Source organism: Taeniopygia guttata, chromosome 1, assembly GCF_048771995.1.
Source record: "Taeniopygia guttata chromosome 1, bTaeGut7.mat, whole genome shotgun sequence".
Lineage (NCBI taxonomy): Eukaryota > Metazoa > Chordata > Aves > Passeriformes > Estrildidae > Taeniopygia > Taeniopygia guttata.
Genome location: NC_133024.1, coordinates 31990070 through 32017126, shown reverse-complemented (window position 1 = coordinate 32017126; position 27057 = coordinate 31990070). Strand labels below are relative to the sequence as shown.

The window sequence follows — 27057 nt, the reverse complement described above, 5'->3', positions numbered from 1 at the left end:
GTCAAAAACTGAAAAACATAGCAAATCCAAAATTAAGGTTTTCTGTCAAGTGTTTATTATCTTTTATTTAGTATTTATTAAATATACAGATTTTGTTGGTAGGGATTTTTTTTACTCCTTATTTCCTGCAGCACTATAGATGAAGAGTGATTAGTTGTTTTTATCTTTATTGTTTTAATTTTTATATGTGTATATAATTATAAAAAACATATTATGCATGTGCATATAATTTTCACCTTTTTGTGGCTAATATACTAATGGACTACAAGCAAAGAATTTCATCTACCTATGTTTTTTTGGAGGTGTTCAGCAATTTTTCCCTTCGTCCTTGAGGAAACTTAATTAACTGATATTTATATCTTTCGGTAAGGTAAGGGAGAGGCATTAGCTCCCATTTTCCCTTGAAAAGCTGGTGTTTCAAAGCATAATACCATATAATAGGGTTCATCCTTTCTACTTTTGTCAGTCCCTGTTTGCTCTTGCCATCACCAATCCCAGCCCTCTTTCAGTTTTCTGCTTTATTTTGTTCCCATTCGGCTTTTTCCCATTTTGCATTTTGGCCTTACAGCTCTGATGGTATCATGTGGTCAAGATCGACTTAGCTCCCGACTCCAACCTGGAATAAATGGGCATAATTATTATAACAGAAAGTCTGGCTTTACTCTGCAGCCATGTTTTGGAAACACTTAGTCAATTTATCCCATGTCATGTTGAAAACCTACAAAGGAACAAAACCTGGGAAATTACAGGAAAAGTGAGATTAAAATAAGTGTCAAATCTTCATTTTCCCACTAAGAACAAAAGAAGTTACATAGACTTTAACTGAAGCAGAATGGATCTGTGGAAAACTGTACCATGCGAATCCTATCTTCATCTTGCTCATGTATCCACAAGCTGCACAGCTGCCTAGAGCAAGAGGATGGCTCAAAACTCATGAAAACAAGTGCTCCACAATTTACTCTCCCACTCACAGACGTTGTCCCATGGCTGCACCTCTGGCTATAAGGCTTCAAACTACTCAACTGGAAAGCCTGTGCTGACAGACATAGCTTAAATGTTCTCCAAAACATTTAAAGCACAATTAGATCTCTAAAATATATTTCAGATCCTTCCTATTGAAAAGATTTGGAGTAAAGAGTAATAAGAAAACCTGGGTGGTCACCCTGAAGCATGTGAGAAGAAAGGTATGCTGGTAAGGAGAAGGGCAGAGCATCTTGTTGTACATCTCTTTTGCTTCTCAGAGATAAATCAGTACTAACAGAGAAGAAACCCAGCCACTCTAACCTTAGTTTGGTCCAGCCACTAAAAGCTAGGCATTGGTTCTGGGAATGGCTGAGCCCTACTTTGGTCCTGGCCACAACCATAAACAGTTACTGTGCCTGGAAGAATCTTTGGCAGGAAGCTTCAACTTAATGATGATTCTGTCCCTGGAACTTCCCGCAGCACAGAGTTTACCCATCCAATGCATGCTTCTGACAAAGTACATTTAACCTCCTGTGGGATATGGGTCAGACAGAACTGCTCATGTGGTAGCAGCCCTGCACCTGAAGCCCTGTGGGGTTCCACCAAAAAGGATCTTAAGATAGGCTAGTTCAGTGAGCACTAGCACAACAAGTCTCATACATCCCTTTGATAAGTGGGAAGGTCTGAGAAACCTCAAACCTCTCAGTGGCCTTCATTTCTCAGTGTCTCAATTTAACCGCCCACACGCACTACTGCTGTCTGTCTGTCTAATTTGGAGTGTAATTTCTTCAGGGCAGGGACTGTCTCTCACTGTTTGTTTGCATGGTAAGGTCCTGATCCTGAGTGGCAGCTCCAAGTACACGACAAATCTATTTTAATATAACCCTAAATTGAAAATTCTGTATCCCGGAGCCTTAGGGAATGTGGGACTGTATTCAGGGAAAGCAGAAGCTCTGAAGAAATACTGAAAGGTCATTGCAGACAATGTACTGAATATGAACTGTGAATGTGGAGCTGATGGCTAAGAGACAAGGCTAATTTTGCTCTTGGTCAAATTTAAACAGGACAATGGAGGCATCCTTAACCATGTATTTTACTGAGGGAAGCTGGGGCTGGCATGAGTCTCCATTTCTTATGTCTATCCTTCCAAAAATTTGTGAGAAAATACAAAGGATATCAGTAAGAGACAAAAAAACTTTAAAGCCTGGAAACCTCACCAAAAAATTTCAGTTGCTTAAATAAGGCATCCAAATGAGAGTCATATTTGCCCTAGAATAGTTAAATAGATACTGAGAGAGACAGACACCTTCAGGGCATATTTACACTTGAAATTAGTTAAATTGTCATCTGGAGGAGCCTCCACTGTTTCAGTAGGGATGCTCGGGCAAGTAGGTACAGGTAGGTGCCCGAGTTTGTCAATCTTCCCACCCCAAGAAAGAATAATTTTGACACTGAGTGTATTTAGTTTGTGGAAAGACAGTTGAGAGGAGACTTGCTGACACTGAATGCACCTCCACAGGAAGACAGCTTTCAGTAGGATGGGGCTCTTTCATCACTCAGACAAAGGTATAACAAGATCCACTCACTGGAAGTCAAAGCCAGACAGATTCAAACCAAAGATAAGGTGCAAATTTTAGCAGGAAGAGTAATGAACCTTGGGAACAATATACAAGGGAGGTGTTATATTTTCCATGACTTGGAGGCTCTAAATCAAGATGTGGTGTCTCTGTAAAAGATATGCTGTAGTTTAGCCATTAGTCATGAAGTTACAGAAATTGCTAGGTGATATGTAGGTTACACTAGATAGTCATAAAAGCACTATCTAGTGATAAAATGCACTAATCTAAATAATTATACTAAATATTCCATCATAACAAATTGATTTTGCATATGCTGTACCAGCTCAAAGTTACTCAGTTAAAATTGCCTGCACTTTTATTGTCTGATGCAAGTGGACAAGGTACATGGCTTCCTCAGCACCCAAACAACAGGTATATATATATATATATATTCATGCCTCCTACAGACTGTTTATAGCCCAATCCATCATCTCCTGAACTCATCATTTCTCAGTGTGAAAGCTGCAATATTGTCCATTCATATATAAATACATACATTCATACATACCTACATACATACATCAGCAGTGCCTCATGGAGATTTTTAAGAAGCACATTTAGGCTCCTGAGAATGCTTTTTTCAGAATTGAGGTCCCTGGAGAAACTGCCTGTTTCACAGAGGTGCTGTAATTCTTCTGGACTGCACTCTCCACTCTTGATGAAGCCTATGAAGGCAAATAGCTTAAAAAATGAAAGACTAAAGTTGAGTCCTGAGCTTTTTTTAGTTGACACAGTTAAAGGAATCCTAGGAATTACTTGTCTTATTTTCTCCTTCCACTGATGCAAGATCAATAGTTGTAGATGGTTTTCATTGTACAGTGTCATGGTTTAACCCCAACTGGCAACTCAGCCTCACTCAGCTCCTCACTCACACCCCAGCAGGAATGGGAGAGAGAATCAGAAGGGCAAAAGTGAGAAAATTCATGAGTTGAGGTAAAAACAGCTTCATAGAGAAAGCAAAAGCTGTGCACAAAATCAAAATCAGCCAAGGAATTAATTCCCTACTTCCCACGGGCAGAATGGTCTTCAGCCATCTCCAGAACAGTGGGGCTCCATCATATTGTAACAGTGAATTGGAAAGACAAATGCCATCATTCCAGATGCCCTCTCTTCCTTCTTTCCCCAGCTCCATATGCTGAGCATGATGCCATATGGTCTGAGATATCCTTGGGTCACCTGGGGTCAGCTGTCCCAACTGCATCTGCTCCCAACTCCTCGAGCACCCCCCAGCCCCCTCACTGGTGGACTGGGCATGAGGAGCAGAAAAGACCTTGGGTCTGTGTGAGCATTGCTCAGCAATAACAAACCATCCCTGTGTTATCAACACTGTTTCCAGCACAAATCCAAAATACAGTCTCACAGTCTCCCATACTCTGAAGAGAATGAAATCCATCCCAGCCAAAACCGGTATACCCAGGTGGTTGCAGAGAAACCTGAAATGTCCACTGCAGTTAAGAGAAGTTGGTGTTTAGTCTGGAAGGAACCTGTTCTGGGTGGATTGCATGGTGTGCTGCTCAGCACTGAGGCTGTCAAAGTACATTTGTCTGTGATATGAGGGCCTAAACTTCATTTTGCTATGCATGCAGGACAGCTGTCAATCATACATGCCTGAAAGGTGTGCAAGGTGTTCAGATAGGAAGAAGCCAGTGCCAGCTATGAAATGAGAACAGGATTTCAAGTGCCAGGATACTCTGAATATTCATTACTGCAGTTTTGGATTTGGTTTTGTTTTTTAAGAAAATGATGAATTTGAGGAAAATTGAGCAAATAATTGCTGTCTGTGACAGCTACAATTAATGTGCTAATAAGGGAAGGTCTCTGAAGCTCTTCTTTTCCAGTAACTAAGAAATTTCAGATACTTACCCCACTGCTGCAGGTTGTCAGTGATCAGTCTGTAGGAAAAATAGTTATTTGGGGAGCACAAACAATCTGAAAATGAAAACTAAACCACAAAGAAAAGTTTCCTGGCAATGCCTATTATTAATCCAGAAGGACACTAAGGGAAGGAAGCTCTTAGGGTTAATTCACTAATCTGAATACTAGGAGATGTGGACTTCATGACAGCTTCTTAAGCATATCCATCTAACCTTGCTGAGTCCAATCAACATCTTGTTGCCTCGGTTTCTGTGAATAGCACAGGTTTTCCTCTACTCTGTTTTGCCCTCTCTGCAGTCTAAGTTCAGTTGTGCTGTCCATCATTGCTCTGAGGCTGTATATTACCCAGGTCTCTTCAATCTCAGATGTTGCACATTACATTTATGAAAAATGATAGGAAAAGGTGCTGCCATCCATGCAAATGGAAACTTAAACTCTATAACTAGCAGAAAATGGGCTTGGGTTTACAGTCCTGGAAGGGAAAAAGCTTCTCTCCATGGAGAGAGTGAAAACAATTAGCAGTCACCATCATTTTCATCTCTATATCACAAAAGTACTTTGTGAAGGCTGCTAAGTACCATTAACCCCATTTTACAGATGGGTGGGAAACAGCATCATGCAGCTGCAAAGTGAGTTGCTCAAGGCCATAGAGTAACTCAGCAGAAGTTATGCAAATAGAAACCAGGTCTCCTGATGCCAAGCCTTATTCCTTGGCCCACACAGATTCTGCACAGGAGACCTGACCTAATTCCAACATCCATGAAAGTGGCATCTTCCTTTGCAACAAGCCTAAGCAGGTATATGGAATGGATGAATGACCCCACTTCTCCAGTGCTCACCATTCTTGTACAATAATTGCTCTGCAGACACTTTTGTGAGCTTGATGAATGTTTTATTTACATGGAAATGTCTCAGCTAACACCCACAGTAAGCACAAGGCTGTAGTCAAAACGTTAGTGCATCTATTATCACACAGAGTGGGCTGAAAGATATGCCCGTGTCTGTTGTGAGCAGCCTTGCTCTATTAGCACTGCGGTGCTTCACTGTCCATAGGGGAGACAAGCCATGCACTTTCACATGACAGTGGCCATGATTTAGGGGCTCCCACCCCCTGAGGCTGCTCATTTCTCTAGTGTATATTTGAAACTAATTTTTAATTATGTTTGCAAGTAGGACTCTGAGAAGGATATCCATTGGTGGGGTGGTGCATAGTAAATTATGTATCTGGGTTCAGCAGTGGTTCAGAGGTGCTGCAAATAGCTGGTGTGCAGGTTCCTGATGCAGGCTCTGCTCTGCCAGAGACATATTATGATCATTACAATGGTGGGTAGGGAGCTGAGAAGCTGTTTCTAGTCCTGGCTTTGCTGTCATGTCTGCATGAATCATGTATGGTTGAATCCACCCTGATTAATTCAGGTGTTCACTGAAGAGCCTGATTTCATAGTCTCAGACCTCTTCTGCCACTGATAAATCCGTAAGATCTCAGCCTCCCATTGGAGCTGCCTATATATGTTGACTGACAAAAAGAAAAAAACTCATTACATTCGTAGTTAATCTGCTTCTTACAGCTAATTGATTTGGTGCAATTCCAGTTTTCAATGTTTCACTTTTTGACTGCAGAGCGTAAGACTGCCAGGTCTCTCATTAAATGTAACGATCATCTACCAGTTTCACAAGCTGAATACTCACAAACTAAGGTCGCTGGGACTATGATCTTTTGGGGATTTCTCTGGTTTTGCACATGTAAAATGGGTATAATGATGTTATACCTAATTCAGGGGAGAGCAGCAGCACAAAGTGAAGGCTGCATTACTGAAATATTTGCTCTACCCCAGATTTTACAGCCTGATTCATATTAGCAATGTTTCTGTAGGATACCAGGAAAGCCAATAGTATCTTGTTTAATGATAACCAATGCCACATGCTTGAAGTGGCCAAAGGACACTCAAAGTGTTTAGGATTAAAGGCATAGTGGCTTGCTGCATTGGCAAATACCAGCAAGAGATAGATGTAAAGACAGCTGCTGCCAAAATACAAATCCATGATGGATGGAAAGTGAAATGGAAATACTAAGTAAAATATTATCATTTTTTATTACTACCAAAATGTAATGTGGCTGTTTTTTATAGCTGAATATGTCATTTTTAAAAATTCTTTTGTGTTCTTGCAGCTTTGAGGAAGCTATAGCTGGTCTGCTGGCTGTGAATCTGTGTCTGTGCATGTGCAAGACTGTGTATGTATAAGTACAGGTACTGATTTACATGAAAGAATGCAATGGGGGTCTTTTATATTTAATGTAGGAGATAAAGGGAGAGGCTGCTTTGTCAGCAGTCCTCTGGAATTTGGCTATTCAAGTCAATTTTTAAACATATTTTTCAAGGCATAAAAAGCCCAAAACCATTCACAAATAAAGTATTACCTTGTCTTTTGATAGCCTGAGGTGGGGATAAGACGTAGGGATGGTCTAACATGATTTGGAAAAATTCCCTACTAATGAGAAATCATCTATATGACTCATTTCTAGTCTGTCTGATTTTTATTTGTGGATTACATTTTCCACTGACTAATACCTATTTGTTTCACTCCTTTTTATTTTAACGCTATTAACACATCCAGTAGCTGTGCTGGTATTTCAGAAAATACCATCCTTTATATAATTCTAGTGCTTAAGAATATTTTAGTATTTTAATAGTGAAATATTTGAGTAATATTTACTTCAGTATCAAAATGTATGGTCCCAGACTTTGCTTACCAGTTATAAAAGTGTGTGATGCAGAAGCACCTAAATTTGCCAGAAACAGGAGAGTGTATACATAAAGGGACAAAGGGGAGATGAAAAGGAAACCACTGAGTCAATCTTCTGAACGTTTTAAATGGTTATACACTAATGTAAGCTGGATGGGGAATAAGCCAGAGGAACTGGGAATCTTAATACTTAATTAGAATTATGTCTTAATTGGCTTAGCAGAGGTTTGCTAGGCTAATTCATGTGACTGGAATATTGATGTAAAAAGGTATGGCTTGTCCAGAGAGGACAGTGGAAAAGAGAGAAGACATGGTTTATAGACCAAGGCATATCATTGGCTCTGAGACAGAATTCAGTGTGGGACTTGCAGAAACTATCTTGCTGAAATAGGAAGCCAACAGAGGGATGGGATGGGCTGGTGTAACCATCAGATAGGCAAGCGAAATAAATGCCTTGAATAGCTACTGGAATATTTCAAACCCCAGCGATTGTTGTCTGTGGGGCATATTGACACCAAACTACAGCTGGAACAGAAACACTGCAAGAAGAGCCAATTCCTTTGTTGCTCTGGAAGCTGCCTTTTATCTCTAAAAATTGGGATGCTTGATGTGAAAAAAAAAAGTCTTTGTAGGTACTCTTCTGACCAATAGATACAAATTGGTTGAGAAAATAAAGTAGAAAGACACATAGAGGAGGATGAACACCCTGATTCCTTTGAGGGTAGAGATCAACAGAAAATAAAAAAAGTATTTAGGAAGAGGTATATTAATAAATTCAACTGATTGGTAGAAGAGATCTCAGGGGAAGCGAATGTAGGGGAAAAGAGTTCCCAAAAGCTCACTAAGACAGCTCTGGGGCTCAAATTATCCCGTGGAAGGTATAGGAAGGTTAATAAGAGTTAGTGTCATGCGTGATCATCTCCATTCTATGAAATTTAGGAAAAAGTGAGAAAGATAATGGAAGATAGATCAAATCAGTGGGAAATAGTATAACTAGAAGAAACTACAGACAAAGAAAGGATAAATGTTATGTAAAGGATTTACAGCAATATTTGGTATGTGCATTAGAAATAATAAGAGGAAGTTAAGAGCATAAAGAAATAACCCAGCAAAACATGTTTATTTTTAACTTCAGTCAGTTAATTTGTTCAGCATGCGGTCCTGCAAACTGTTGCACTGGCACAAATGAGCACGGGAAAGAGAGATGGCAAAGGGAAAGGAGGAGGGGCAAGCTGCCTAAAGCAGTTCTGTCGCTAAAGGAAATGTAGGTGCAGGACCATTACTCAGCGGACAAAGAAAGAAGTTAACTGATGATAGGGCTGAAGCATTCAATGACTTTTTGCTTTATTCATCCCTAGAAAGATTAACTGTGATTGGATGACTAATAAAATACATACCAGGGTTAAAAGAGTAAGAAACCAATAGTGAAGCAAGTAAGGTGTGGTAAGCAATGGTTTGAATCAGTTAGATGTTTTCAAATCAGCAGATTATATCATATAATATTTAAGAAATAAAGTGTTTTGCTAAGAGCTGTCCTCAATAATTTGGAGCCATGATAAAGTCCCAGTGTCAACCCTCTTCCTTGACTTCAGTAAGCCTCTGAGACATCAGCCTTTTAAAGGTATGCTAAAAGCATTTTCTGTTCATGAAAAGAGGTTCCATGTTGCCAGAGGTCAGTTTTTGGTCTGATTCTGATTAGTGTTTCACCAAGGATGAAATAAGCACCATTTCTTAGTACTGTAGATCACACATAACAAGGAGAGTTTGAAAACAGAAACTACTATGCTTGTAGAACTCAAATTCATCTTTTTAGATACTCCAAAGATACTTCTGCCTGTCTGTGTCTCTGAAAAACACCAAGTTTGGATCTAAACTTGCTACTCTATATGACAGTGAAAATAAATAATCATATTGAGATCATGGTGGATGAAAAGCCAGACATGACCCAGCAATGTGCATTCACAGCCCAGAAAGTCAATAGCATCTTGGGTCATGTCAAAAGAAGCAGGGCAAGGGAGGTGACTGTACCCCTCTGCTCTGGTGAGACCCCAACTGTAATGTTGTATCCAGCTCTAGAGCCTCCAAGAAGTCTATGGATCTGCTGGAGCAGGTCCAGAGGATGCCACAAAGAAGCTCAGAGGGGCTGGAGCACCTCCTCTATGGAGACAGGATAAGTTAAGGTTGTGCAGCCTGGAAAAAAACTCTGGGCAGAACTTAGTGCCTCTTCCAAGACCTTGAGAGTACTTTATGAGAGGATGAGGACAAATGTTTTAGCAGGGCCTGCAGCAATAGGACGCGCTGTAGTGGTTTTAGTCTAAAGGAAGATAGATTTAGATTAGCCATAAGGAAGAAATACTTTGCTGTGAGGGTAGTGATACACTGGCAGAGGTTGCCCAGGTAGGTGGTACATCTACCTGTAAGCAAGCATTCTGTATCACACTGTATTTTTACTTGTTCATTTCCAAGTCCCTTACAAGAGAAACAAGCATTACTGAGTATGGACGGAAAAGAATACCCTGTTAAAAAAAGCAAAACTGGATTAAAGAAGCCTGCAACAAAATGCAAGACCCTTAAATCCTAAAGTACTTGAATACACTACTGCTTCTGCCAGGATAAAATATCTCTCAGAATAATTGCTTGTTGAATTTATCTCAGGGAGGAAAGGCTCATCTAGCACATCCTGAGTCTGCAAAACTGCCTAAGTAGTGGTGTGTGTTTTCTGGTACATGATGCTTTCAGGAGGATCCGAATAATATCCAAACTATCCTTCATTAAATACTTGGCAAATATGGTCCCAAACCTGACAAGAAGCCAAAAATTAAGATTTTTTTTTTTTCTTTTTTTCCAACATGCTGTTCTCTGCTGCTGTGCTCTGGTGATTTGAGCCAAATGACTTGATCTGTTTTCTGATGATAAAGTTTGCCTTGCTCTCTAAGTAGCTGTAGAGTGGGGGATGATGGGAGAGGGGAGGGAGTGATTGTAAAGGTGAATAGCTCTGCATTGCACAGCAGCCAAACCTAGTTGAAATTCACAGTCATTGAGCTAGGCAGTACAGGAGTCACCTGGCAAGTGCATTATGGCATGGAGTCCTTTTTGTCCGAAAGCACACATGCCCCCATTCACAGCACATTAGCAGGCAGTCGTCCACAGCTCTGCCTATCACCAGCACTGGTGTCAATTCAACCTTCCTCAAGCCAACCTGGCTTGCCAACACCTATCCAAATGGCATTCCCGAAGGGCCATTGACCCTCTGTGCCCATACACAATCCAGCTGTCCAGCCTGAAAAAGCCAAAACATTTTCTGGGGGAATATTTACTTCTGCAAGGGTAACTACTGAGGCTCTTGTTAAGGCTCATGGAAAAGGATAAATTGCTGAAAGTGAGGGGAGACTCATTGAAAGGCAGTTATGGCTGGAAAGGTCATTTCCTTGTGTGTACACCTGCCATATCATTGTATATTTGTGTGCGATATCATTTATCACGAGGAAAAGAGGAGGAGCAAGAGACAGATATCTATGAATGTATCTACCTTCAATAGAAGACTGGGAGAAGAAGGTCCTGACAAACTGCCAAACAATTGATTCTCAGGTAATTTCTAGCCCAGTTTTACCAAAAGGCTTCCACAAAGCAAAAAATCTTGAGTCTGAGTGAATTTGCGCATATCTGAGATAGATTTGACTCCCTAAACCATAGCACTCTTGGCCCTGTTTAAAGCTTTTTTTTCAATTTGTTGCAGAAGGAGAGTAACACACTGCTATTGTGAGACTGCTACAAATCCCAGAAGTTGGCAGCTTTCACAGCACACTGCAAGATTTCTGTTGGGTTTTTTCTGAAGTTTTGGCCTATGATTAATTGGTTTAATTTTTTTTTTGTAAAGTTCAATTTCTGCTTTGCAGGCACCATTAGTATTTGAGTGTCTGCTTCTGTGGTGATGGATGCCAGGTAGAGTTGGGTGGGTTTGGAAATGGTTTTCCTGCCCCTACAAAACTGTTCAGGTTTAAAAAAAAAATTGATCTAAAGTCACACTGAACTATCTGAAGCAGTGGGGGAAAGCAGGGGAGGGAGGGGAAAGAACATGTATGTGCTATGCCATTAGTTATTACTTGGTTCAGAAAAGCCACTCTGGACATTAGGATTTTCCTGGGTCTCCCTGAGGTATGTCTCACTCCCTCATCTTCAGGTGCCCAAGCTCTTTGGGTGAATAAATGCATGTTTATTGGAGCAAGGACTTCAATGTGCAGATTTCTCACATCCCAAATTAGATTTTAAGCATGGGACTAAAAAGCATGTCTCTTTTCTGACCGAATGAATATTTCATTATCTATACAGCTGCAAGAGGACTTGCTGGTCATCAAATAGCCAGGCTTTTTTGAGTGAGTGACTTTCTGCTTCACAACCACACAGCCGCAGCCAGAAACCTTTTTCTCACAAAAATTTAGGCTGAAGTTGATATGTCTTTTCTATTACTGGCACTAGTTTCAGCAAACCGATATTTTCACATGAAAGACAGAAAAGCAGATTTCATTAAAAATTGCAGGCCAGCAGTTTTGATAAACAGCTGGTCCCATACAAATCCATGGCCACCACGGTTTTGATTGTCAATGAGTTATAATGTGGTTTATCTGGAAGCACTGCAAACATACACAGAGCTCCCAGTATCCAAATCCAGCTGCCCTGAGGCACTTGAGAATTGCTGATCTAGAAAAATGTGAAGTGGATTGTATATGGCAGGCCTCTGGTTTGGCCCAGCCAGCTCTGTGAGCTAAACCCTGTTCACATAAGAGAAGAGATTTTACTCTTTAATTGAGAAAAGTAATTTGAGATTGCCACATTTCATAATTGTCTAGAATTTTCAAGTGGCAAGATGGTCATGTAAAAATATTTTTTATTTTAAGTACATTGCTGTGCTCCAGTGATAAAATGTTAAAAATGCATGATGGCAGACATTTCAAGGGGAGTTTTCAGAAAGGACAACTGAGGGCTGCTATTTACACCTATGCTAAGTTCTTTTTTCTGTCCAAAACCACATGATCTGAACTGCAGTGGGATTACTCATTATTTATCTATCTATTTACTTCTCATGGGATTTTCAAAGCTTTTATTTTCACAAGATGATTGACTTAGCACAGTTGACTGCAAAGTTCTGGCTGCAGAGGCTTTGCATTGCATTAGCACCTAGAGACATCAGTTGAGATCAGGACCGTATGTGCATACAAGGCTATAGTGACAAGCAAGGCTTGTCTGATGAGCCTATGATTTATTTCAGCCAAAAATGCAAGAATGTGTTTTGATAGTACTTTTTAAGGTGAGGAAACAGCAGGCCCAGGGTCACGCAGGAAGACATCACGATAGACAGAAATCAAATCAAGGTTTGTGTAGTTAACTTAGGAAATAAGTTTTGTTTGGTTTTTTTTTCCTGATTCATCAATAAGCAGAAAAACATACACAGAAAAGTACAGATGGAAAAACCTTTTCCCTTTCTCGGAACATCCCAGAACTTCCCTTCGCAGAACTTCCTTTCCCTTTCCTTTTGTCTTTAAAAAAACAAGTCACTTTTTTTTGGTATGTCTTTCTTCCCATTGGCAAAGCTACATTTGAGAAATGAAGATAAAACACATACAAAATATTTGTGGTTTATTAAAATTATTTCAGATGCTCTTAAGGCTATATTTTCTCAGGACATGTTGATAAGGAAAACATAGCAGCCACTTAATTTGACTAAAAATAATTAGACTCATAAGTGTAAACATGTTTCATATCATGAGGTGTAGGAAGACTTATGCACTCTGATTTAAAATACCAATAGCTGTGCAAATTACAGAGCCTTTCATGGGGTTCACTGAGTTCTTAATCACACAAATTCCCAGGGTTTTAAGAGTCATTCAGTCTCAGAAAACAAAGCTGAGTATGAAGGACAAAGACTTCCCTGGTAAGCATCTCTAAACTCTCCTTACTTCATAACAAGAAGGTCACCAAACCAAATCAGTAGACAGAGACGAGGGGACAGGGTTATGCCCAAGGACTTAAAGGAATTTTAAGGTAGCTGCTATGAAAAAAACATGCAACAAACTCAGGGAAACTCAGCTGAGACCTAGACTTTTAGAACAAGTTGTGTAATTCCAGGCAAGGAAAGAGTCGAGGAATTAAATTTTTGCTGTTGACATCACTGAGAGGCAGAATTTTATATTATGGTCCCCAACGTTTACTCATTTTCATCCAAGTCTCAGGTCTACTGGGAATGTTTTGTGGAAGGGAGCTCTCATCTGCTCCAAGGAGAAGAAGAGACTAACAGCTGAGCAAGAGGATGAATCTGAATTTAAGGGGAGATGGTGCAGGAGCAAACCTAGTTGCAGGAAAAAATTGGGTATGGCCAATATCTGTGCAGCAGGAGACTCAAGGAAATAAAGGACTTGACCCATGGGATATGACAGGACCTGAGGATGAGCAGCTGAGAACATGCAAGGCAAATGTGTGGATCCAAGGGCTCAAGGTGGATATCAGGAGTAGTAACTTTAGCTTCAGAAGTCTAGTGAGTCTGCAAGTGATGTCTGTGTTCCTCACCCTTTCTGCCCCTCTACCCATGCAGGGATGGTGTCTCAGGTACCTGCTGCCTGTAACAGGGATGGGTCAAGGATCAAATAAGTCAGGCCATGACAGCTATCCTAAAAGGTTCTCCATGGTTTGCACCTTTATTCCTAATCCTGCTTCATGACAAAGCCTCTCCTTTAATAAAGAACCAGTTGAGTACACAGTGTCTTTGAGGTTACAGTACAGGCCAGTCAAAAAATATCCCTTAGCCCACCACAGACTTGGTCTGAGACCTTGAGAAGTCTCCTGACCTCTTCATGCCTCTGTTGACCCATTTATAAATTAAATAACAATAATATTTATCTCTCTGATGAGATGATGTCATGAAGCAGAATTAATGAATAGATATCCATTCTCCTGAGATCCTGAGAGTACAAACTTGATGACAGTTTAGTTTTCTCTATGGGTTCCTAATGCCTTATGCAGTTGCTCTGCCTGTTTATCAATTCCCTTACTAAAACCTGAGATCATGTTTGAATTAGTCATGTTGAACAAGAACTAGATATCTCCAAGAAAATATAATGAGGTACTGATAAGGTTCATGAAAATTAATGAGAAAGTGGGAGGAAAATACTGAAATTAATACCCTCTAAATCTGGGAGGAACCCTTGGTCAGATAAATTATGGTGGGTCATTTTTCTGCGTGGTCTGACCCCGCAGAAAAATGTAGTCAGCACCAGTTACCACACGTACATTTTGGAACCAGAGTACCAGTGTGTGGTGCCTTTTGCCAACTGGTAATTACTAGAGTTAGAAGTATGCCTGGAGGCACAGAGGATACCGAGGGAAAAAGATTATCTACAGGATGTCTGCAGGCTTTGGGAGTGGGAGCTGAGATCATAGGGGAAAAAAGAAAGTAAAAGAAAGGAAAAAGAATGGGGTGCTGTGCTGGAGGGGGCTATAGATAGCATAGAACAGAAACTCCAAGGTTTGCAGGCTATTTTAGCTTCCCACTCACAGAAATATTTGTTAATTGTTATTGGAACATCTGTTTACTGTTTTAAATGTCTGATTTCAAGAATTTATCAAATGACAGGAAACAAAACAGAAATGTGAAACAAATTTTTTTGGTGACAACCAACATTTATTTCTGAAAGCATTAATAAGGAAAGCCTCAGAAAGACATTTCAAAAATGTGTATTTAAGTCAAGAGCCCAAAATATAGGAATAAAATCAGCTTCATCTTTGATACTGACATTCTACAGACAGCCTTGAAAACCTGTTCTAGAATAAATCTGAAATACTCAATAGCTGCTAGCGATTTTACAAGGAATCAGCCATTGTAGTCGTGGGATCTGGTACTGCTCCTGCTTTGACAAGGAAAAACTTGGGATGTCAAATATTCTGCATGCTGCAATGCATATCAGATGCTCAAGTGATGTTCAGTAAGTAAGGAAAGGTATTTGCCAGCAGCTTTATAATTCTGTACCTCCCTCGGTATGGTGATAAAAAGCACCCAGCATTGATGCTGTCTTCAAATGAGTCTACTGGTCTCTACATAAGAAGTGTTTGGTGTGAAAGTTGAACAGTACAAGAGATGAAGCTAGACAGTGGTAGTGGTTGGGTGGCAACGTGTAGCTTTCATGACCATAAATGGTGTCTTTGTCCAAGATCACTGCTGGAAAAGAATTTGTGTGTGTGTGGTCTTATAAATATTTTTCAATTATTACTAAACGTATAATTGAGTTCTTAATGTGCATAATGTCATATGCCAGATCTAACAGAGAGGGGATAACAAGTCAGAACTACCAAACCAACTGAGCTACTAGGAAGCTTGCTATGATGACCAGATATCATAGATTAAATTGAGTTTGGGTAATCTAAACACCTATGACGAGTCAGGTCTCCTATGCTTTGTTCACACACCTTTGTTCATCACCTGATTCTAAGGCTATTCCTACTGCCTCTCAGCTCTTTTTACTTTTTCACTCAAATATTCCCAGGCTCTCCTGATCAAGAAAATCTATCTGAGAATGCTACCAAAAGAACACAGAACTTCAGAGACCTCCTCTGTCTGGCATTTTTCTTGTTCAAACCTTTTAACCTCCTCCACATGTCCAGGAAAACACTCGCTTCTAAAACACCCTATATCCTAGTCAAGAACAGGCTCTGCCTTCCTGATATCACTCAGCTGAGATCTACACAAGCCTTCTATTTGCATGGGCAAGTGCAAGGGCAGCTTTTTGAACAGATATTTCCATTCAGCCCTGCCAAGCAATTCAGCACTGCCATGCCCTGGAGGGATCTACATAGGAACTCGTGTGTCATCAGGTCTTTCACATCTAAAAGCATTTCTATGCAGAAAAAAGCTGAGGTGCACTGCTGGAGTGGTCTGGAGGAGTTTTCTCTCACAATACTTATATGCTCTTTCTTTTGATACTTCTTTTGAAGTATCAGTTTCCAGGACTATCATTCTAAAAAATTTGCAACATAGGAGCTAAAAGAAAAATAGGGAAAACCAGTAAATCAGCTGCAAATACAGTCCAAGGAGATAAATTGGACTGTTTAAAATTGACCAAGGACTTTATCTTGAAATCCTATGTACAGAGAATGTTTGTGTGGGTATATATGTGCATTTGTATACCTATGTGTACATACCTATGCACAAATATATAGAAGTTCTCGTGAGTTTATACAGTATTTTTATATTGTCTATCAATACTAGTTTTACTTTTGTGTATTTAAGCTGAGATTTTTAAGTTCGTGAATCCAAAACACTCTCAGAAGTATCTGCATATGAATTTGAGCCAAGTCCTAAGGGAGACTTGTGTGGCATTTGCACACCCTGTTGACATTTAGAACAAAAGTCAAGCCCTGGAAACATAACAAAATTATAGGCTAGCTCTCTTTTCAGTGCCTGCATAAATTAGCAAGACTGTCATCCTTGTCATTTAACACTATGGTTGCACCAGCGTAGAAATCCACATTAACAGTACTGACCCATGGGTCACTGAACCTTGAGAAGCAGGAAGAGATATTGCAAAGGGTTGCAATCACTTTCCTTTAGAAATCTTAGCAGAGCTGCTGCAGTTACCATGCATTATGGAGGCTTCAAACATAAATCTGTGGTAATGGAGAAAATTTGCTGGAATGTTCTGTGTAGAAGCACATATTTGTCTTTATTTTTACTGATGGCCCAAAGCCCTTCTTGGAGTTCTAGATCTCCGCTAAATGAGGAATGCAATCTTCTAACAATCTTAGCTCTGATATAACATTTAATAAGTATCATACCAATTTCAGTGGACACAGAGAGCTTGCACAAAGCCGCATGACTGGTTAACAGTATCTCCTTTTTGGAATTCTCTGTCCAAATTCAATGTGGATGATCTGGCAAGCTTTGAAAACATTCTAGCTTAAATAGTAGAGCCTGGGATTTTCAGCATCCTTGGTTTAAAAATGTGCTTCTGAAAGGGCTTGGCTTCAGCCCCTTTAGTTGCCAAAATTATATTTATAGTCACACTTGGCATCTACCTGACACAGATCTCAAGGCAGTTTTACAAATCACTGCTCTCCTCAGTTTACAAAGAAGTTAAGAAGACTTGAGTGCTCAGTAGTAGTTGTCCAGACTCCTGATCTGAAGAGTTATGCTCTGAACCACTGTGTCCCTGCACTATTAGAAACTATATAGTCTGGAACAAAACTAAACAAAGCTATCTTGATTCAGTCTGAACATTACTGTGGTAGGTCTAAGGAAAAAAAAAAGTATAAATATAAATGCAAGCTATGGATCCTATGGTTAGAGCATCAGTTAGGACATTTTAATGCTATATATAGAGAAAGTGTATATATACTATTAAGGAGATGACTGTATTTTATCTTTGGTCAATGCATAAAGCTGTCTGAGTGTAATAATAACTCTCAGCTGAGTCTACCTCTGCATAGACTGCTTACAAATCACTGTAAACATTTGTACAGAGCAAAGCAAAAGACACTGATGAATAGAAAAAAGCTGGAGAGAGAGCCCTGTCCTTTGCAGGGACAAAGGAAGAGAAGAGAAGGTTCTCTGAAGAGAACCTTACACCTATTTTACACCAATGTAAAACCAAAATCCACAAGGATGGTGAAGTAATATTTAGCTCCATAATATTTCTTGTAGCTTGAGGTCTGACAAAGCTTTATAAAGCTGAGGGTCAAATGCTGCAGTTCTTCTGACAACAGTCTTACAGTGGGAAAGCATTTTCTGTTAAATATTTTAATAAAATAAGCCTTTTTTCTAGCACAGGCTAGCATAGGCCTGTGAAAGTTTCATAAAACATTTATTAATTAACTTTTATAGATGAGGAACACTGAGGTTCAGCAATGCATTGTCTAAGGGCTCAAACTTCACTGTGTCATTCTCTGTTCAGAGTCCTGTGAGAGCTGTAGAAAGAGGCCATGAAGGCTGGAGGATCACTCAGACTGTGCATTAACAGTTACAGACCAGAAGAGTTTTCACTTGTCACACATGATATCAAATTTTGTTCTGCACCTTTACAAAAACATATATATTTTTGGGTTTATTGTTGCTGTTGTTTGTTTTGATTTATTAATTTTATTATTTTATTTTATTTTCAACTATAAGAAAAAATAGTGTATTTGGAAACAAAATTAAGGTCAGTGTTTCCCTCATCAGCCTTATGTACCCATTGTTTTCCCAGCAGGCTGCTGGACTGGCTGTAGCCCTGCCAAACCACTCTGTCCTCAGCCAAATGTGACAATCCCTGGAAAGCTCTTGGTCCAGACCTTGGTTTGCCTCAGGTCTCTCCCTCCATCACTCTCCTTTCTCAGGCTCACCCTAGTACAGGCTGTTCCTCTAATGAGAGGGAAAAGCATTTTCCTTTTCATTCCCTTTGCACAGCAAATCACCCTCAAAGTGTATTCCATTTCTAATTTTGTTTATGTGTCTGATTGTTTTCTGGTTAGAGAACAGTGGCAATGATAGAGAATGCTTGAAAAAGTAGGATGGAAATATTTTAAAAAATCAGTTAGAGAGATTTAAATTTAACATCATATCCAGTACCATACCCTACCTACAGGAACAGTCATTGCCCTGGAGACAATTATTAGACAGAGATCAAAGGTGATTGGAATTAAAGCATCTCTAGTGTGACCAGGATTCTCATTCATTTAGTTATCTTTCCTTGCTTGAAGTTAGGAAATCTGAATTTTCTTATCAGAAGGAAGACATACAGAAGAAAATCTGTTGTTTCCTATTCATTTAGAGATCAGTGCTTTTAATATACATCTTAAAATACATCTTAAAACATTCTGGTTACATCTTTCTCTGTCTTTTTTTTTTTTCCTTGATTTCCTTTATATTTTCCTTTTTCCCTAGTCCTTCTCTTTTTTTTTTTTTTTTTTTGTTTTCCCATTCCATCTTTTTCTCCTCTTTTTTCTTCTTTTTTCTGTCTTTTTTTTTTTTTTGTGTGTGTTCTTAAATACTAATAAAGAAATGCCTGTGGAGGATGCCATTGATTTGATACAAAAGTGGAAACCTAATTTTTGCGCTTCTAAAGAGATTAAAATCTCAAAGTCAGAAGTGGCCACTACAGGCTAACCTCAGTTCTGTAACGTATTTGGCTTCAGTGTAGTTGTACATGGGATAAATTCAGCAATTATTTGCCAATGGGAGCTAATAACCCATATTTTTCTGTTTTACACAACAGCCATAATGAAATTTCTCCAAATTCAAGTGTTAGGCATTTAATTGGAGGAACAGTACTTAAATGATGCTCTTCTTTAATTTTTTCATTTATATGTTGCAACCTTTTCATGACAGCTCCTGCCTGTGTCACAGATTTTAGGAAGAATTCTGCTTTGGCATCTAGTAATATCTTGATATACAGTGGTTTTAGTCTCTCTCAGCTGTCTTTTTCCATAATCATAACAAGATCTATCCTATTTGTTTAATCCTCTAGTCCCTGTAGAAATGCTAAAATGCTGTCAACAGATTGAGGTGCTCAATAGCACCCATCTGATGTAAAGTTAAATGCCAATGTAGATACACACATAAGATACAGAAAACTTCATTTTTTTAAAAATGTACACCTTTATTTGGTGGCTTATTTAAAAAAAAATAAGTTCCTGTTTGCAGCAAGCATTTCTGTTGGCATAGATGGGTGTCATCATGCAGATTGTGAGGCATTGCCATCCCTCTCCCCTTAAAAATAAATAAATAATTAAATAGTAAAGTGATAGAATCTCTCCATATTTAATCACTCCATATTTTTCTTACTAAAGAGCTATTTTTTGATTTGTTTTACTGAGGCTGGATTTACAACTAAGGTTCAATATAAATCACAGAGCAAACTTGTTTCAACAGAGGTGTGGGTGACTGATTGAGGAGGTAGCATGATCTACCACACCATTGGGATGGCAGGAACGCTAGGGATAATAAGCATCCTTTACAAAATGGGTTTATCTGAGGAAAATAGTAGGTAAGCAAGAACATTTCTTGCACAAAACATAAACTTGACTTCTTTTTTTCACGTTCTAATGGACAAGATATTAGTAATAAATATAGTGCTTTCCTCATGCACTGTAAATTGTGTAACATGTTTGTGCTTCCTGCAGTGGCACTCTTTTTTTAAAAAAAAACTTTATAGGGTTTAGTGTATTGATGGCAAAGAGCTACTAGATCGTGATCCCTCCTATAAGAGGTCTCATGAGAGGATAATGACAAGGCTGATATCAGCAAAATGGCAGAGTATCAAAACCCCCCTGGCTCTCCAGGACCTTCACCTTACCTGTACTCCTGAAACCTGAGGCATTCAGTGGCCTTACAGGAGTGGTCATAGAATAAAGAATCACAGAATGGTTTGGGACGGAAGGGACCACAAAGATCATCTAATTTCAGCCCCTCTCATGGGCGGGGCATCTTTTGCTAAACCAGGTTTCTCAAAACCTCATCCAACCTAGTCTTGCTGGGACTGGTCCAGCTGGGGCTGGTCTCATAAGGCTACTGGCGAATGTCATTAGGATATATCTAAGGCAAATATAAAATATTAAACATTAGGAAATGTTCTGCATAGTCAAGAGAGAAAAAAATTTCATTTCCATCTGAGCTACCCATTTCGACAACCTGTAGTTAACCTTGGGCATAAAACCACTAATATTCACAATCTCAAAGTTAGGGATTCGATGGGGAGACTATTAGTTACACAGAATTATATTAAATATTTTAACACCTGAAGATGATGCAAGAGGTGAACAGGGAAGACAGCTTGCAGAGAGGTTTTTTTCTCTTCACTATTTCATTTAGTTCCCCACATTCCCTTGGCCTGTGATCTTGCACAAGCTCCAAAACAAACTTGATCAGTGCATGGTTATAAGGACAGCAGTACATTTAGCAGCCCCAAAGCACTCCCTAACTGGTGCTGCACAGTGCTGGAGGTGGGGGAGGCTGTGCGTGGCTGTGCAAAGCTGTGAGCAATCAGACATTTCATTCTTCTTTCAAGAAGTGTTACATGTCCAGGCTGCAGTATTCTGGCTCCTTTCAAAATGTGTCAGCTTAAACAATCTCTGCAAAACACGTCCCTTTCCTCTCATCCTGTTTCTCCTCTGCGCTGGAAGAGCTGCTGTGTTCCACCCCCCTGTCAGCACTGAGACTTTTGTATAAATGAAAGTTACTGAAAGGATTTGTGGCTACTTCATTATCACTGCTGTGCCAGATGATAGGGGTTGGAGCGTTTTTAGTACCTATAGAAATATTGTGGGATGGAGGGAGGCAGGTAACAGTCTGAGCAGCCTCCAGCAGAGGGAAGTGGTACACACACACTTCCCAGCGTGCTGCATGCTGCCGCTGTGCAGAGGAGACAGCAGGAATGTCAGGCCTGGCGTTTGCAGAGCTGAAATTTCTCCCCCCCTCCACCCCTTGCCAACACAAATGCCTGATTTAATCCCCTTTGGTTCTTTTTCACATTGATCTTACCCTCGAGTTCACCCAGATCAAAACAGGAGGTGTCTCCCATCCAACTCCCAGTAACACCCCCCTGCAATAGACTTTATATAAGACATTGGATTTTAAAGCCCAGAGTAACTGCTGGGAAATAGAGGTGCAACTAGGGCTCCAAAAGGAGTTTTGGTCTTAAGTGTAAGGTTTCAATATTATATTCCAGATTCTATTTTAAACCAGGGCTGCTTCTCCTGGAACTCCTCAGTAGATATGGCAGAGGAACTTGTCTTGGTCCCGGTGTTGCCTACTAGTGAATCCCCACACAGATGCACACTCAGATCCCTGCACACCAACACACAGCTGGGGGCTGCCCAGACACATTTTCCACTTTTCTTTCATTTTTCACACATTTTTCTGTCACAGGATCTCTTTTTGGACAAACACATGCCGACCCCTATACAAGCTGAACAGAAGTGCACTGATATCTCATATGGAAGAAATTGTTTGACCACTTCTCCTTGACAGTTTTACACTTCTAAGGTACATGTGACTCTTCCCTCATCTTCTTTGCCTTTGGAAAATGCAAAAGCCTGCTGGAGATTAATTCATGGGGAAGATAATGTCCTTTACCTACACTTCCTTGAACTGCCTTAATACTGTTTGCAAAGCAACCAGGCGACTTTGTCTCATCCTACCTCATCTAGAGCTGCAGGGAGCAGCTCCAGCTTTCAACCTTTTGATGCCAGGATTTTCCATGCTGAGATACAGTAGGTGGGTAACAAGAAGATCCTATTAAAGTGAAACGAAGTAGCAAAAGGATTGTCAGCTGAGCAAATAAGAAACATATAGTACCTATCCATCCTCCTCTGCATTTCTTCCTGCTCACTGTAAGAAAGAAAGGAGGAAAAAAAAAGGTGGTAAAGCGGGAAGTGCAACAGAGAGCAACAGCAGCAGTGACAAAGTCTTGATTTTAGAAGAAGAAAACTAATCATTGCTGCTAAAGACACAGCTCCTTTAATGAAGAGGCTGCTGCAATATCATCGCAACAACTAGCAACTCACATGTTAGATTACAACAGGTTGAGCCAGTGCACGCTCCCCTGTGCCACCCTCTGAAAAAAATAAATCAAATGTCTGTACCTGAGGCTCCCTCATTTCCCATGCAGAGCTCTCCTTTAATGTGGGCTTTTCATGGTACCTTTCTTTGGCAAGAAAGGGCTGACAATGGCTTATTTACTTACTTACCTGTCCTTGAGCTATGTGGCTTTTCTTTGAATAAATTAAACTGGCTGTTTCGAGTGATGCTTTCAGCCTCTTCAGTCTGGATCTAATTCTCAGAAGAGTTTTTGCTTAAAACCTGTTTTTCAAGTTTTCAACCAAGTATTGACTGTCTGTGAGATGCAGCACTATGAAAAGACTCTGGTGCCTATGGGTAAGGAAAAATATCCTATCTGGCTACCTTGCCTGCTTCTAGGTTTCCTATATACTTATAGACTAAAAGTGGAATGACGGCTTGCTAAAACATGCCCTTGTCTTTTTTCAGTTAATTGCCTTGCTTGTTTGCTGCTTGTGACTCTGGGACCAGATTTTCAGCTGCTGCGAGTTTTTTTTTAAATCCACCGCTAGGAGATAGGTTTATTTTTTAATGCTATAATAGCATTTTTAATATTCCTGAGTGGATATACAAATTAGCTTTGCTTTGTGTGACTGATTCTGTCTTACAGGAAATGGTGGTAAATACTTGAAAAACTGTCATAGTTAAGAAGTTTGATTTTAGTCTCCAAAGCAGAGGAAAATCTTGATTTCAAGTTTTGGCAAAGGGTGTTTTTGTCATGTATTTTCTATTATCTCGGCACCAAAATTTCAGGGGCCAAATGCTTATTTGTATGAGCTGACTTATCTCTGAGGCAAGGAATTTTATGGTTCATCAGAAAAGCTGTCTGTTGTCATGGTCATGGGGTGATTTTTTTCCCCCTTGGGTGCCTAGGAGAAGAAATTAAAAGAACAAAACAGTGAGACATAGAAAAACATGCTGAAATGCCATGTAGAAAAGATGTGTTTTCTTTTTAGTACACTGTAGAAAGTTCTAAAGATTATGTCCCAGGCACAATAAAACATAACATGTATTAAATCTGGCACACAGATAGAGTAAACTATTGTTTCCCAGTTGTTTGGTTTTTCCCTATGCACTACCACTGTATTCAAGCATATTGTGTTTTTACATGTGCATATTCTTGTGGAGCAGGGAGAGAGGAAACCATAAGGGTGGCAGATACCAAAAAAACAGAAGTCCCTTTCATTGCTGGAGCTGTCATCAGAATCATATATGCCATCAGAGTTCTCAGTGATGCTTAGGGCAGAAGTTAAGAGAAATATTCAATCCCAGGCCCTTCTTTGGAAATATTGGCTCACTATTTACTACCATGAGTAGCTAGAACTCATCGTACACGATGCTGGGCTCTTCAGAACAATTCACGTCAAAATTGTATCTGACTAGAGATCTGCATGCCTCAATCCAAATGAATTCAGGATAATTCTTTTTCAGGTCTGATGCACCTGAAATCAGAATTTGGACCTAAATAGGATAGCTGTTCTTAAATTATTATTATTGTCATTGCTATTATCTCTATGTAAACAAAATACCACATACCATGACAAAACTGCTGCTTTTATCTCTCTTTGTAATGCTCCAAATCCTGTAATCTAATTGTTACACATCCTTGCTCAAAACAAAGGCTCAAATATTAGCTTAAGGTTGTAATAGTAATTAGCAGTGCAGAAGCTTAAGCTATCTGTGTAGATCACAGGGTTTGCTTACCACATACTTTATCAGTAGTTTAGCTTGGGCACCTTATCATCTGACACTAGGAATCCTGAGTTCAGCTGACTTTTTAGGAGTCTGAATGTTTGCTCTTTATCTCTTAGGCTGTGGTTGAACATGCATCAAACACAGAAAGGAATGTGGGGGGTGAGGGAGTAGGGAAATGGGGAAAACCAAGTGTTCTGGCAGTGAAATGGTACTAAATAATGCCAAAAAGTACTTGAAAGAGGAGTGGCAGTAGGATCTGTTTAATTGATGGTAGAACCAAACCAGAAGTACGGTTTCATTCTCCACTGACAGAGCAAGGGTAGTAATTTACACCCAAACACAGTATCTGTAAGCTGAACACAGAGGTGATCAGAGCAATTCTGCTGCCATGTACACCAGGAATTTTCCAGCACCAGAGATTTGGAGACTGGATGCTCTGGCTTTGACACTGTGGCAAATTTATTGTTTGCCTTTACTGAGAGCATTTTAAATTGGACTTTTGAAATGCAGTCCAGTTTGTCTTCTGGTGCCTCTGTTTATTAGCTGTGGAGAGGGAATAAGGCTCATTCCATAAGCTGTTTTCTGCTATTTTCATCTTTTTTTGCTCTTTCCTTAATTGCAACCATCTGAAACAAGGTATAGGATTATAAGGACCCTTACTTTTAACAGGGTGGTTGTTTTTAAGCTCTGAAGATAAAAGGGAAGTCCTCGCTCAAGACATTAAGTCGAACCCCGTCCTTCAGGAACAACCAAGTCACTGTATTAACAACTTAAATCATAGATTCCTCCCCACAAAATCACACCCTCCAACTTTTCTTCTCCCCTTCAGTAACACCATCTTCTCTTTGACCACAGCCCTTGCCATGTCTTCTTTTCCATTTTTGTCTCTCCCTGTGCACACCTACTCCCTCTACAAAGCTCTCCTCTCTTCTGCTGTCTTGCCAGGTGCATTGTGTGAAGATCCAAGAAGTCACTCACAGGTAGCTGAGCTGGCTGGTTTGCATGCACTGACTGTCCAGCTGGCAGCCCAAGCCAAGCAATTAGCTAACGAGCTTATACCACAGCCTTTCACTCACATGAGCTGTGCTTTGTCTCACACGCCACTGATTTTCATAATATATGTAGGATATTTATATCTTTTAAGCTTTTTACCTCCCTAGAGAATGGGTTGAAATTAGCCACCAGGTTCAGAATACATTGCTGGGCACAGGATTGACAGATGGAGAGCCAGATGGACAGACAGCACTCCTATAAAAGCCTTATTTCCTTAGGAAAAGAGGCTGTTGGGTCTAAGCACTACTAGTACAGGGTTACAGGATGGATGGGGGGGATTATAACCCTCATTAACAGATGTCATGTGTCAGACACTCCTGCAGAGAGATGCAGAGGGAGAGCAAGCAAAGCACCTTATTTTGCTTTGCAGGTGTGAGTTTAAGTCTGTTCTGCCTCAAGTAAACTCACACCAGGCTGGCATAGCTACAAATTCAAAGGGGAAAGGGAAAGGAAGGCAGATTTGTCACTAGCTTCATTAGTCCTTTGTGTATTGTCATTTTAAGGGATTCATGTGGCCTTTCCTAATCTCACCCAACAGGCTCATGAAAGATTTTGTGATATTTTCTTTACCCAGCCCAAGAGGGTAAATGAAGTAGCATATTAAGATTGTGGTCCCTTACCCTGAAAATTATTTGAACCCATCCTCTGACCCAGTTGCACTCTGCAAATGTCTGTATCAGGCATGATCAGGTCTAACGGGCTACATAGTCTACATCTGGGCATTTCAAATAAGAAAAAGGCCAGATTTAAATGTACTGCTTACTGAATCCTAAAACCCACCACTTAACCTCATTTTCTAAATCTGTAGTCACTAAATATGAAAATGCTACAGCAAAACTTCATAGACACACAGAATGGCTTGAATTGGAAGGAACCTTAAAGATTTTCTAGTTTCAATGCCAATTCCATAGGCAGGGTATTTTACCTCTTCAACTCTTCTCTGAGATTTAGTTGTAGTGGTGCACTAGCACAGGTTTTGGACTAGTCCCTGTTAGACTCATGATTGAGTAACAGTCTATAGGATCAACCACCTGTTTTATTTAGCTGTTTTATTAGATGGTAATTTTTGTAGCATCCTTCCTTTGTAGCATTCTTGGCCCCACATGAGCTACCATGTGAGGTGGGCAACGTAAAAGAAATGAAAGGCGCCTTAAATGCCTTAATTGGAAGGATTGTCATGTGCAGAGTTGATATATGAACAAAATCTGGCTCCAGAGGTTATGGAATTCCAGCCAGGAAAGTGGGTGGGAACCCTTGGTTGAACCCAATTTCCTGCTTGAAGAACTGTTGCTCAGCAAGCATGCTTTGAGTTGTCCTCACTGTTGGATTCATATGAAGCCTGGATGTTGGGTTGTGGATGCTCACTGCAACACTGTGGATGCTCACTGCAGCTGGAGAGAGTAAAAAGTCTCAGAAAGTAATGTCAATTACTGCATTTTAGAAAGCAATTGTGTTGCTTGTGGTTTTATTTAAATTTATAGGATAGCTGTGGAAACATCTCATTATTTTGATGCTGTGCAGAAAGTTATCATA

At 39.9% G+C, this 27057-nt stretch overlaps 1 protein-coding gene across 44 annotated transcripts in view; it reads left to right on the top strand.

Moving 5' to 3' along the window:
• TENM4 (teneurin transmembrane protein 4) overlaps positions 1-27057 on the top strand; it is a 1535912-nt gene that overhangs the window by 904795 nt on the left and 604060 nt on the right. Inside the window, exon 1 of one of the 44 annotated variants that reach the window (XM_072936995.1) lies at positions 280-6706. The exons of 42 other annotated variants lie outside the window; for them this stretch is intronic. The gene's annotated coding sequence lies outside the window, so the exon portion shown is untranslated. Of the gene's footprint in view, positions 1-279; positions 6707-22068; positions 22204-27057 lie in introns of those variants that run through there. One more of the 44 variants, XM_072936988.1, reaches the window with a different exon arrangement.